General features: G+C 36.2%; 1 protein-coding gene across 2 annotated transcripts in view; it reads right to left on the bottom strand.

Moving 5' to 3' along the window:
• Positions 1-14,668, bottom strand: part of LINGO2 (leucine rich repeat and Ig domain containing 2) — a 531,284-nt gene that overhangs the window by 325,290 nt on the left and 191,326 nt on the right. For both annotated transcript variants that reach the window (XM_065046296.1, XM_065046297.1), the window contains exon 2: positions 9,528-9,605. The gene's annotated coding sequence lies outside the window, so the exon portion shown is untranslated. The remainder of the gene's footprint in view (positions 1-9,527; positions 9,606-14,668) is intronic.

The raw sequence follows: 14,668 nt of genomic DNA, 5'->3' as shown, positions 1-14,668 counted from the left end.
TGAAGATAAAACAAGCATTTTAACCCGAAATGTACCATTAGCAGACTGTGTAAGATAAGCATGGTACTGTACTTGAATTAGGACACTAATCCGTACTAAAGAGAGAACATCCAGTAATGTCAGCATAACTGTGTACCTGGGTTTTCCTTTGAAGTACCCAGACTACTCTTTATGCAGCAACCTCCAGAGTAGGGCAGCGATTTGAAAATGAAACCTTCATCTGATTAAAAAGGAAAAATCCTTCCTCTGATAGATGAAAATGCACTCTAACTAGAGTGATTTTCCTCTTCAGTGTGTGTAGTTATTTTTGGAACAGGCACTTATGTTTGGCTGGCACTCATTTGCTCACAGATGTAGCACCAATCTTTCATGTCTAGCTCTGAGGTGAGATGGACAGGAGCACAAGCAGATAGTCAAAGCCACCCCTCCAGCCAGACTCCAAATGGGCAGAGGCAGCCTTACATTGGAGTCCTTCTGCAGACTTCAGCTTGACCCACAACTGCCTTGAAGCTCAGAGGACCAATCCACAGCTGAAGAAGGAGAAAAATAATGTCTCAAAGCTTGCAGTGCCCAGCGTTGCCCTCAGTGACTCTCAAAGAAATCCCAGTTATGTCCCTGAGTTCACATAATCCTGGAGCAATACGGCTGAAATTGTTATTACTTATGTAACTGAAGGGGAAGAAATGAAAGACACAAGGCGACAGCCCTCAGAGCACCCCTCCACCTGACAGAAACACTGACTGCTTTCTGAGATAGCCTGTTGGCTGAAGGAAAGATGAACTTCAGGCAAAAGCTGGAATTCAAACAGTTTGAACACTCGAGAATCTGTTCAGTTCATAACAGAAGACTAAAGCTTTCCTGACTACCAAAAACTGTGTTCAGAGGAATGAAGTCAGTCCTTTTTATTTAGTGAACTACTGTCTCCAATCCACTGTCACCATGAATCTTCTAATATTCAATTACTATTGTACTTGAACTGAGTGAGCTGACTATTTAGTGACCCAGAATACGTGTCATTTTCCACAAGCGTCAGTTCTGCTAAACCTTATCTGTCTACCTGCTGCTACTCACAAGACATACATTTTGCTGACTACAGTAACAAGAATTGTTTTACTCTATTTTATTTCTGCATATTGAATATAATTTTCATAAAATGAATTTCTGTAATTAACGTGCAGCAGAGCTGGGGATCTCTACAGTATGGTTAAATGAAGCTGGAATATTATCACATGACATAATTTACAACTTACAAAGTGTAAGCTCCTCACATGGGGAATATGAAGTAGCTTTCATTGCTGTACAGCCCAAAAAATGTAAAATGAACTTTGAGTAGTCAAAATCAGAATCTTAATTCAAATGGATCAGGTGCATTAATTAGAATTGTTTCCACTTGAAGTTCAAAAGATCTTCCCTTGAGAGACTTACTCTTGCTTTCTCTTCAGGTTCACCTCTCTGTAATTTTGGCTGGTTTTGCCAAAACTGACTCTTACTGGAACCTCACTGACATGTCTTTTATACTACAACTTAATTCCACATTTCATCTTTATCCTATTTTTGGCCTCTTACCTTTGCTTCTTTTGTTGTTTTTGGTGGTTTTTTTTGTTCGTTTTTTTTTTTTTTTGTTTGTTTTTGTTTTTTTTTTTTTTTTTGTGTGTTTTTTTGTTTGTTTTTTTTTTTTCTGGTGTTCAGCATCATGCTACCATTGCACTGCATACATGCATGATCATAGTGTATGCTATGGGTCCAACTGTTGTTTCAGACATCACAGGTTCTTTGAAAAATTCTGAATAAAAGTACAAATGCCACAGTTCTTTCTTTGTAAGAAGTAGCCCTGCTTCCCAGGCACGCTGCCATCTAATTATGAAGAGCTACATGAGGCTAAAGAGTGGCTCCTGAAAAATGGGAAAGCACACTCTGTAAATAACACATGCTATAGCTAGGCAGATAAATCTGGATGTGACCAATTGTGACATTTTCAGAAGAAATGAGAAAAGCCCATTACTACTACTAATAATATTAATAATAAATCTTCCTTAAAAGTGAGAGTGGTTTCCAAGCACAAGTGGGCAAAGGAAATTAAAAAAAAAAAAAAAAAAATCCTGCTATACATATTCTATGTGTTTGGAACAGCACAAACCCAACAATTAGACAGTGCATAAACACGGTTTTAGAAATACTTGACCACTCCAGGAGCTTTACTGGCTCAGATATTTGCAGTCACGTTAGTACTACCCAGGCCCTCTAGTGCTGCTAAGATCTAGTAATCCACAATAACTTGCCTTAATTTACCATACTGAAAGAAATCATTCAGTGAAAACACCAGAACTAATTAAAAAATACCACCAAATATTTGAAAACTATGCTGTGAGTTGTAAAGAAACTTTTAATCAAAAATGTTCTGAGTTATTTCTTACATGCGCTTAACTATAGAATATGTCAAATTTCCAAAACAGGTCTGAGGACTATCATAATACTCCTATGATGACCATGCTTTACTTTAGGCTAGGATATTGCCTTTAATTTTCATGCCAAATGACATTAATTTGACCTTGATGAAAATCAAAGACATAGAGAATGCATTAGGAATGGCACGTTTTTATATATGCATGAATACTGGGGAAATAGCCTATTTTTTCCCATAATGTTGGGTCTTTGATTCTGAAAACATCAGTGTTCTGCTAATGTCTGAACTGAAACTAAAACTAAACTCGTACCGTTCTCTATTCCTTTTTCTCCATTCCCTCCCTCTTCTGAATTGACCTGTATGTCTGACTGAGGTACTGATCTTCTTGTCTGACAAGAAACTAAAATGGTGTTTGCTTTCTGCTTAATTTATATGAATATTTTTACAGTGAATACAGTTGGATAAATAGTACAAGAGAGTTTTCCTTTTCTTGTAGTAGATGAAGATGACTAGGCAGCTACTTGAAAGCTTCATTTAAAGCTACTCTGATTTTGTATAATTGTTTCCAAATAATTTTCCCTATTAGAAAGCCAAATTTTGAAGGAGATTGATTCCAGGAAGATTCCAAATCTATGCTCACATTTGCATCTGCATAGGCAGAAACAAACATGTAGGAAAAGAAACGAATTTTGCACAGATTTATTTTGCTTCCTGACTGCAGTGAGATTGTTCAAATAATGGTCTTTGGAGCAGTATCAGTGTCTTTCAGAGACAGAACACCAGACTCAGCACAGGAGGTCTACCCGAGCAAATTAAAGAACTCAAGAGTAATCTTAATGAAATCTGGATGATCCTCTGGGAAGTTTGGAAGACAATACTTCGTCTTAGCCTGCTATTTATATATAAAGAAGGAACATCCCGCTTCTTTACCTCTAGATTTATCATTTAAATATTCATATTCTACTGAGGTGCTATACTTTTTATTATTCTATATTCATCCTTCATGCTTTTGTCTTTAAGAATGTGATGACAGTAGAATTTTCTCTTGTGATATTGTTAATAATATTTACGGTGACAGAAACCACTTTGGAATAACTATTTGGGAAAAAAAACCTCTTTCTACATTTAGGGTAGGTCCTTTTCTGTATTCCAGGACAGCACACACACTGCATGACATAGCCTCTCCACTTGAGTGCCTTCTCAAGACATGTCAAATTATATTACTTTAAGGTTCTATCGACCTATAGTTACTCACATTCACACGGCTGGGTGACCTGTTCTTCCTCGTACACTCAAGGGCTTTTTAATGGATTTGAGACAGAGCTCTCCGAGGGAGCTGGCAGGGCTCCTCATCATCAAGCAATTGACTGTAGCTTTTCACCATCCTGTGGCTCCTGGACTTTCAGGCCTGGAGTCTCACGTGCATTGACATCCCCTAGCTGGCAGAAAGTCCTTCTGTGCACATGAGAAAAAGGGCACAGAATACCGTGGCCTACATGATTAATCTTAAACGTATAACAAGTAGGAGAAGGATCTTCTAGTCTAAGAATGATTTAATTCACAGTGAGGCAGTAAACGAGGGAATAAAGCTCTGAGACTTGTTATTCAAGAGTGAGTTAACATTCGTATCAAAAGCTTCTATACAATTTCTAATGGTATTGAAAAAATACACCAGAAATCACAGCTGTATTAGAAATAGAGATTATGTAAAAGAATTCAAGGTGTTACACTATGATCACCTATATATTTATTAAAAACCTGTATATCAGCTGTCTACTGTTACACAACAGATTTTTTTATGTTTCTTTTTTTGCCAGTCAGGAACTGAAAAACATTTTTTGGCATGTAAATTCTTCTTCTAAAATCAAAATAAACCAACCCACTCAGTTCAGTTATAGATAGTTACATACACTGTCTTGATAAAGTCTCCTTTTACCTTTTATTTTTACTGCAGCTTGAGTGTTACCCTTGTTTTGACAGTAATAGTATACCACGTTTTCTCCTGCTCATATACTTTCTGATTAATGAAATGCAGCACAGTATTTTGCTATGATGAGCTCTCATTGTGAAATTCCCTATCAAAGATTGGGCTGCAATGCTGAAAATGCAAACTGGAAAGATTTAGGGATGTACACTAGGGTTGTGAGCGAGGCATGAAGGAAAGTCAAGCAAGGACAGAATCCATTATCTCAAAGAAGATGCACAATATAAAATGGTGCATTGCTTGCAACAGAGAATGAAAGCATATTAGTATTGCTGTTAAAAGAAGAAATCAGATCTTCTAGCTTCTCTTAAGGTGTCTTCATCTTCTGCAAAACAGAGGAAGTGGCTGTAGAGTAGCTGAATAATGAAACTGTAACGTTCCCACAAACAATGAACTCCCCTTTATTTGTGAATTGCAACTTCATTTTCTTCCAGTAGTTTGTTCCTCTGAGGTCGTGTTCAGCTCTGATCAACATTCTTACTTTTCAAAACCAAAGAATACGGAGGTTATGTTTATAATCTCCAAACATGGCTTGATGTTTGGGGGAGGCCAGGGAAGAAACTGGGGTATCTTCACTGAATGTACCACATGCCTCTCTAAATGAAGGTCTTGTTCACTGTACATCGGTTTTAAGCATTTATTCATTATATTGGAGTGTGTCTACTGTCTACTGTGTCTATTGTCTACTGTCCCTACTGCAAAATATATTTCTGAACTTCATCTGGAAAACAAATTCTGATGTTCAGTAAGAGTAAGAACTCCCAAATAATTCCTAACACTTATTTAAAGTCCAATTATAACTCAGAATATGAGTTATAACTCCACATATAATATGAGGTATAACTCCAGTTATAACTTAGGGTATGCAGATTGTTGCATACCCTACAATACAGCTCAATATAACATACAGCTCAACATAACAACCTGAAAGACTGAAATGGATTATGTTAATTTATTCTGGTGGTTTAAATAAACAGCAGGTCTTGCAGCTCCAATGTAAGCAAAGATTTCTCTAAGTGATTTTATGGGTTTGAATTTTGAACTTAAAAGAATCCTGAATTTCACCAAAGGAATGGTCAGAATTTACTGAAAATCAGACTCCTTCAGGTTGTATAATCTGAGTGCCTAAAGCTACCTGTTACTTTTGAAGGTAATAGATTGCATTATCAGAGAGGAGTCAAGCACATGGATGAAAAGAAATTGTTAAAACCTGAGAAGATCTATACTTTTTTCTACATACTCTGTTGTATATACTTAGAGTCATTTAAACACAACTAATCAAAGTTTCCTTTTCAATCTAAAGAACAGTAGCTTCTGGCCTAGAAAGCACAGCAGTTTTAATAGCCTTTACCTATTTTCAGGTAGGCAGATCTGATAAAACCAAGAGATCTGAGAAATCGTAATTAATTATATTACCCAATCCCTGCATTAGTGTTTTGTTTGTTTGATTTTGTTTAGGTTTTTTTTTTTTTTGTTTTGTTTTAATATAGGTTCACAGATTAAAGGTAGGCAAAAAACCACAATCATCCAGAACTTGTTTTCTCCTCTAGGAGAAACCTCAGTATACAGGTGCTAATCCATCAAATCAAGGGAAGTTACTCAAGAAATACAGATCTCTAATCACAAGAAATATGAGTCAGTATAGAAAACAGTGGAAAAAATAGTTAAGTATTTCTAGACAAATGTTGCACTCATATGAAGTTTGGCTATGTCTGATGATATTAAAAATGTCTCTCATCCTGGCAGGCTGAAACTGAGCGTAGCTATATTAGTAAAAACCAGTTCTTACAGTACTGTTTTCCATCTGGGGAAGGAAACTGAGCTAATCTGGCTACACAAACACACCATCAGCAACAGCCAATTAACAGTGTGGAAAACCTTCATATTACTTGTACTCATTTGAATGTATACAGGCTGTTGACTGCATATACCCAAAATAAAGGCATAGCACTTCAGCACCATCACAGTGCTTTTCTCTCCAGGATGGCTCTTTATAGAAGATAAAAGGAGAACAGTTCATTAGACAGAGTCTCAAGAAACACACAGATGCCATTTACTGATTAGTAAAGGGACTATATGAAGCACTTACAAAGAATTCTTACACCCCAATGCCAGACGTGATTCCATATTTCCCCAGGAAGAAAAATGATGGTAAATCAGGCCCCTGGTATACAAAATCAGGCTATTAGATTAGAGGACACCACCTCTAATCTAATTTTGTTTTATTTTGGATGTCCCAAGCACAAAAATATATCATTTTTGCTCATGTGGAAAAATTCAGCCTATGGAGTACTGGGATCTTTTCTCTTTAGAAAAGAAGTGCATATGTATGGACATATGTGGTGACAGTCTGAAATAAGCCTTTCCTTTTTATTTATTTTTTTTTTTTTTTAAAAACGCAAACAAACAAATTAAAAAAAAAACAACAACAAAACAAACAACAAAACCAACCAACCAACCAAACATACAAAAACCTTCTGAAGGAGAAATAGCCATTATACCTATAGTGGCTCAGTGCCTTATATTACTACTTCGTATCTTCTAGATTAGTAAAGAATGAAACATTCTTGAGATGCCTGAAAATACTTGTGAGTTTGGGATGGTTTTAGTACCCAAATGTGAAATAAGAAGTATGGAGAAAACTTCACAGCATCAGCTTATGCAAATCCACAAATGTGATGCACTATGCACTCCATATTCATAACAAGAATGTTAGGAAAACAAGTTAAACAGGTAGTAATAAATCACAGAATCACAGAATCACAGAGTCGACTGGGTTGGAAAAGACCTCAGAGATCATCGAGTCCAACCCTTGGTCCAACTTTAGTCCGTTTACTAGATCATGGCACTAAGTGCCATGTCCAATCTCAGTTTAAAAACCTCCAGGGACAGCGAGTCCACCGCCTCCCTGGGCAGGCCATTCCAATGCCTGACCACTCTCTCTGTAAAGAATTTCTTTCTAATATCCAGCCTAAATTTCCCCTAAATCTTTTCAGAAGGAGGAAGACAGAAAACAGACCAAGAGACATCTACTTCATGATAATTCCCCAAACCTTTCTAAAAATAGAATGATCACACTGCAACTCTGAACCTACCCTTTTGGCTGATTAAAAACATCTCATTACCCCACAGAGGATCATCATGATAAAGATGTATTAGTTTATTCTCACTGGCAGTGACTTATTGCTGAGTTCAAATTGAATATTGATGTTTTGCTATTGAAATGTCAATGCCAAAAGTTACACATAATTCACTAGAATCAATAGCACTTTCAGATTTAAGTATACCTACAACCAAAGGCAGACCAGTAAGTGAGAACTAGTTATCTTAGATAAAAAGTCATAATACCAGTTTTTTTTAGAAAAAAAAAGGTTAAATGTTCTTTGTCAATTGTGTTTTAAAACATTGTAATTTTTCTGTCACCATTATATCATACACGATGAAAAAATACAAGCTCTTGCCTGCTGCTATGGCATGTATAGATTCTCTGGAAATCTTGTTCATTTTCTTCACTGTTATTCCATTAGCTGCTATTGAGCCAAACGTATCCAAATTCTGCATGTATTTGAGTACATGCTTACATTTCCATTAAATACAAAGTAACATAATAATGAAAATTTTGTGTAAGCTCTTGTAAAATTATGACTTTAGCCAGGAAGACTATACAATACAACACGAATTCTGGGGAGCTGCACCAGCACCTCTCTGAAACAAAACATCACGTACACTTTTCTGACAAGTCTGTTTGTTCAATGCCCGCCATCTGCGTGGAAAATCGTTGTGCTTGGGCTTGTCAAAACTGGAATTTTTCTACTGTTTCTAGCAGGTGAAAACACTAGTAAAAACGGACAGGCTTTTTCAGTATTTACAAATGGCTTCCATCCTCAGAAGGTGCCTAGAAAGAAATACTGCTACTTTTCTTTTTACAATCACCACCCACATCTCATAGCAGGGCTTCACTCACAGAAAAGGCTGATTCACCTTCTTTTTCCTCTCACTGCTAAAGAAATACAATACATTGAAATGCACAGCCTTGGGGTTCACGTTGTTAAATAAATGCTGAAGAGTAGAATATTCACTCCTCTGTTTGAGGTGCTGGGAACGCTGCTGATTTTATTTTTCAAAAGGCCCAATTTTCCAGCTTGAATATACAGCTCATAGTGGCACTTCTGTCAAGAGGGGGTAATTCTTCCACTCAACACTCCATTTAAAGGTATGAATTTCAAGCAGCTTTTGCATAGCTTCTGGTTCAATTCTTTATAATATGTAATAATAAATAATAATAAAAAAAAATCTGAAAACGTTTTTCACCATGCATAAAAGAGCTAGTTCCAATGGCAGAAAGATTCAGAGAGCAATGTTCTTTCCTACAGACAACTTCAAAGATAAAATTCAGGAGTGGAACAAACTTTTGAAGGAAAAAGAGTAATGTTAAACTCAGATCCTTAACCAAAGCTGGGGAAGGTATTCAGGGACATACTTTTCTCAGTAGAACCACTAGTCTCCTATAGTAATAAAAGGAATTCTCAAAACAGGCTGGTTTCCTGAGGTATTTTTAAACTGTAGAAAATGAATATTTCCTAATATTTAACATGACTACATTTCAAATGTCACTATTAAGAATTATGTTTAAAAGCAGGAACACAAACCTCTCATTTTAAAAACTGTACAGCAATGAAATTGTCAAACACAGCTGACTGTATCTGAGAAACACCTTCAGTCTCCCTTCTAAGACAACCATCAATAAACCCCAAATCACCAATAAACTCAGAATACAGAGACTACATCCTGACATAATAAATGCATTCACATTCAGATTTAAATATTCAGGCTCAGCTTAATTGTTCTTTCTCTCAGACTGATGGAAATATAGGAGCAATAACCCAGAAATGCACAAATAATCTAGAGGCTGGCATTCTTTTCTTCCTGAGAGGGAGGTGTGCTCATTAATGAATCTGAAACAACTCACTGCATTTACTTTAAGTTATGAGAGTATTCTAATACAATTTACTGCTAAAAGCATAGATGAAACACTAAATAAGGGTATTTTATTCAAAACCCAGAGGTATTATAACATCATTTTAGTCACTGGCAACTATAATAGTATAAAATAACAGCCAATTAAAACAGACCATTTACCTTGCAAAATCCAGGCTCCATGGATACAAGCAGGGAAGACAGTTTGCTGTCAGGTTTTCTAGCTCCACTGCTTGCTTACTGGAAAATAAGAAGAGGAAAATTTATTTAGACTTGTCAGTTGTACTGAGCTTTTTGAAATGGCAATGTTTTTAGTGAAATTCCTTGACATGTTTTAGGATGATATTATATTTAGCTCCTATGCAAAAAGGAACAGAAAGGATTGTCAGAGACATAAATGCCTCTGCTGAGGCAAATAGGGTTAGAGGCAAGTGAAAACTCCTAATAATAACAAATAATAGTGTGCTCTCACTGGCACTCAAGGGGAGTAGTTTGGAAAGCCAATTGCTAAAGGATCTGAAGATGAAACTGACAAAGCATTAAATCCAGAATGGAAACAAAGAAATAAAATGTTTCAACAATAGGATTAACAATGTCTCTGCTGGTGATGGAATTTGACACCTGCACAGCTTTCTCCATTCCTATCTCCAACTCTACAGTAAGAAGGAGGGTTTTTTGAGCTATACCCTCTTCCATATTGAATTAAAATCTGAACTTTTAATTTATTTTAATGGGGCATATAAAAAAAGAAAAACCAAACAAAACAAAAAACAACTGTCTTCAACAGTGAAGTCAGAGGAGTAAAGAAAAGTTCTGTCTTGTGTGTTTGTCAGGACCAGAATAACCGCTAACAGAGCAAAAGAACTATAGATTATACAGTAAGGCAGAACTACACTGATACCAAAGACTAGTAATGACTGTGGTAAAGGCACCAATGGCTGAACTGCAGAGGGAATCTGTAACATAAGGAATTTATGTAATTTGAAGTAGGCTTAGAAGGTGGCGAAGAGCTGCAAGTACACAGGATTGCCTCCACTAAACAAAGTTGCTTCCCTAGAGAAGAAATTGAGCTGCTCCTTCACCAAAGCAGTAGTTATGGTGTAACTTTTGCATCAGTTTGCTGTTATCTCCCTAGCGCCTAATTTTCAGCCAACTTACTTTGCGAAAATACAAACTTCATATACTTTTGAGCGAGTGTGTGTATGATGTTGGGTCACAATGGAGACCTAGCTGAAAATAGTCTTCCTTGAAATTATGATTTGAAGGATTGGAAACATTCAGCAAATTCTCCAGAAGTCCACCTCTTGGGTTTTTGGGGTCCCTTTATGCACTTTTCTTAGCTTTCTGTTGCTTCGTATGAGCTGTTAGCATGATAAAAAGTTCCAAACAAAAACTCCCCCATGTTGTTTAGGTAAGGAGATTAACAGGTTTGGGCAGAAAGTTTGCCTTGGAATATTTTTTGAACAACTGTCACAGAATAAAACTTCAATTCTGCAAAATTTTGCTGAAATTTGAAAACCTCTCAAGACACGCAGAAACCTAAATAGTTTCTTCTTGATAAAAACTTACATTCATTCCAAAATACGGCTGTACAGCTATTATTTTTGTATCTATCAGAGACAGAGACTGAGTGAAATATTTTCAAAGATGCTATCTTCTGTAAATAAATAGGTCAAATTATTATTTGAAGAAACTAAAATAACCAGTGATACAAGAAAGCAGAAAGAATGAGCCACTAGGATAAAATGATACAGCATTGCTTGAATGCATTAGAATGACAAAAAACATGTTCTGTCATTTTTAGATGGTCTATTTAACTTCTAGCTTACTTTCCTTATTCCTGCTTTCTAACCAGATCAAAAACACCTTATCTGCATTAAATAATAAGAAGTTTCAAAACACACAGCAACTGTAAAACAACTTATTTCTGAATGTAACTCTAAAAGTAGGACATGTAGACATGGATGAGGGAAGTTGAGAATGGGAAGATGGAAGGGGGTTGGTTTTAGTTTTGTATTTGCTTTTTTATCATCCTACTCTATATTTAATTGTCAATAAATTAAATTAATCTTTTCTAAATTGAGTATGTTTTGCCAGTGACAATAACTGGTAAATGATCTTCTGGTCCTTCCCTTGACCTATGAGTTTCTTCATCTTATTTTCTCCCCCTGTCTTGTTGAGAAGAGGGAATGAGAGAGCAGCTGGGTGCGGGTCTGGCAGCATGCCAAGGTCAACCCACAGCAGTGTCTCTACATGCTCCTGGCTATTCTTCATTAAGGAAGACAGACAGAAATGTCTACTCCTAATGAGCTATACTGTCATTGGGCTAAAGCCAATATTATGAGGTTAAGTCAAGAAAACAACAGTATTTCAGTGCTGTTCCGTGGTGAAGGTTACTACAGGACAGTTCTGCTTTGGTAAGAGCAAATATTTGGTAATTCAGTGAAATGTGCTGTTACACTGCTTAGGTTAGCTCAAGAGGGTGAAGGGTAAGCAACTTGTTCCACCATTGCAATATTTTACTTCATTTCTACTGGACCTTCTTAATTTTTTCAATAACAAGGTATTTTCCTCCAAAAGAAAACTGCTATTTTCAGAATGGCAATCTTTCTACAGTGCTTTCCCACAGAAGCAGCCGTTCTTTCATACCATACTGGAAGAGTCTCTTGCAGTCTAAATACATACTCTACTGTAACGAGAAAGGTTTCTACACTCTATTGAATTCATAAATTGTGCAGTTAAATAAAGAGCATGCTTTGCTTTCACTACTGTGTAGGTTAAAGTAATAGGTTCAAAGCGAACATGTCTGGTAATTTTAATCGTGAAGGGTAGAAGCTTTATTTGAACTCCGGGCAACAATTTTCTTTTCAGGTTTTTCACTTCTCAGGGGGAATTGTAACTATTTTTAAATCTTGCCTTTTGTTACCTTGATTTCTTCTCAGACTTCATACAGAATGAGAATTAAAAAACAAAACAAAACAAAACAAAAAACAACACAAATGAGTAAATCTTTTAAATATCTAAAAAAAATTGTTTAATTCTTTTATGCTGAAACAAAAGGGAAGTATTTTAAGTACTGTAGCCATTTTGGTTGCATACAGAGCAAACTTAAAACAAAGATGAGTGTGAGTCTTTGGCTGCCAAGAGATTTAACTCTGAACTGTGCTTTATATTCTAACCAACCTTCAAAGAATATTTAAGTAATCAGATTTCTGTCTTCCTCAAAATGCAGCAGTACGATGGAGTATCAATATTAAATCTCCTCCGTCATAGAAGCTCAAGAATCAAACTCCCAAATGTTGATAGCATCTCTTTTTCATTACTTCATTATTTCTGAGGCCAAAGCCCAAGTGGTAGTGGAGGAATAGAAGCGTATTGTTATGACAGAACCTAAGAGAGAAATTAAGTTTCATTGAGACAAGCAAGAGGTCCTTATGGAGATAAGTGATTGCCTAAAAGGTGAGAAACAGAGGAACTAATCAGTTTTGCTGGTAGCAGGATATCACTAGTGTCTGTCTTACAACAAGCTTCCCAACCTGCACTTTAGGTGGTAACCAAGCTGATGTTGGAAAACCACACAAGCTCAGGTGTGGAAATGGTAAAGGAAATTCAGTGACACTGCATGTACACACCAGGGAAAATAAAAAAAAAAGGCACTCAGATAAAAAGTACTGTGTCCAGCTGTTATCACACCCCAGAAGTAACATTTGGGAATCATAGAAAAAGGTTTGTGAGGACATCAGCTTAGAAGTCAAAAAAAAATAACCTGAATGGTAAGAATTATTGTGAATGGAAGATAGAAAAAAATGGAAAGTACTGAGATACATATGAGAGAGGAGGGGCTACCACACTTTTCTACAAAATCTTTGGTGGCACAGATAGTGCACACTACAAGAACCGGTTGGAACCATACACTATCCAGCAGATTAAAAGTCCAAAATCACAGTCAAATTTTTGGAGGAAAAATACTCCGTGGGAACCCCCCTTTGGTAACTCTGGAATACTTTAGCTAAATTTGTTTATTGCAACAGCATAAGTGCAATCTCAATCAAGAGGTTGCTTTAAGGAAGAGGAACACTGTCATAAAAATAATTCTGAGAGTATCACAATATCAAAAAGAAGTCATCAAAACCAGAAGTCACTGAAACACTCTACATAGAGACAGCCTGAAGACATTACAGAGATTTCACTTGGATTTTTTGAGCCACATGCCAGACATGTGAAATGAATTAAGATAGCTTTGCCCTAAAGGCACACAATAAACATGAGCATCATGAAAATAAGTAAGGCGACCTACATATTCTAAAATACTGAAAACATTAAAGGGCACAGAGCTAAAATGCTGAGATGCAAAAGAACCAAAAGTCTGACTACTTTAACTGTCAAACAATAAATATTTCAGATTTTAAAAATGTTTCAAAATTCTATTAATAATAATGACAAATCTCCAGATGTATATCTTGATACCATAATTAATTATTTCTATATATAATTTACAGTAGGATTTCCATCACAAATTATTGAAATCCTTTAGACAATAGAATTTTGCAGGGTTAGTGGCCATATTTTACCTCAAATTAAATAAACTTCTTTTTTTTTTTTAACAGATTTCTAAATAAATATTACCCAAGATGCACTGAGGACATCAGTAATTTGTTATGTAAATCTGTCATAGTTCAAGACATTACCTTAAAATATATGTTTCTAGTCAAGTACTAATGAATTGAACAAATAAAAAATTCCATATAGGCAGGCTTTTTTTTTTTTTAAACAAAGGTATTAGATTGTCTGTCATCCATATCAAGCTTAGAGCCATTTAAAAAAAAAAATATGAATTAACTACCTAGTGAAAAATTAAACCTTGTTGGACACAGATACCACACGCTCCCTGAAAGCGTATCTCGGAGACCTGGTATTGCAAAAATTAATTAAAAAACTCTGCTACACACTGAGGTCTGCAGACACAGTGTCTGTGAGTCGTCTTTATGATATGTAGCAAAACCTTCCAAAACTTCACTGTTCTTAGCAGAACTGCTGAGTTGTGCCAGACCACTGTAACCCACAGGCACCTATTTCTTCTCCTGACTACATTCCACTCTCCCAAGCTAAGAGGAGTTTCAGAGTGTTACAGTGGAAATGTAGCCTGGTGAGAGCAGGCATTGAAGCACTGAAATGTCCACTACTTCGTATTTAGATTGCAGGGCATACTATGTCCTGTAGACCTGTAATTGCATTTTAGCATTTCAGATCCTACACAAGAAAATACTGGAAACAGAAAGGACAGATGTTAAAGTAGACGCAAC

The sequence above is a fragment of the Columba livia genome, chromosome Z (genome assembly GCF_036013475.1).
Source record: "Columba livia isolate bColLiv1 breed racing homer chromosome Z, bColLiv1.pat.W.v2, whole genome shotgun sequence".
NCBI classification, from domain to species: domain Eukaryota; kingdom Metazoa; phylum Chordata; class Aves; order Columbiformes; family Columbidae; genus Columba; species Columba livia.
Note: the sequence above shows the minus strand (reverse complement) of the source record. Positions and strands in the feature narration are given on the sequence as shown.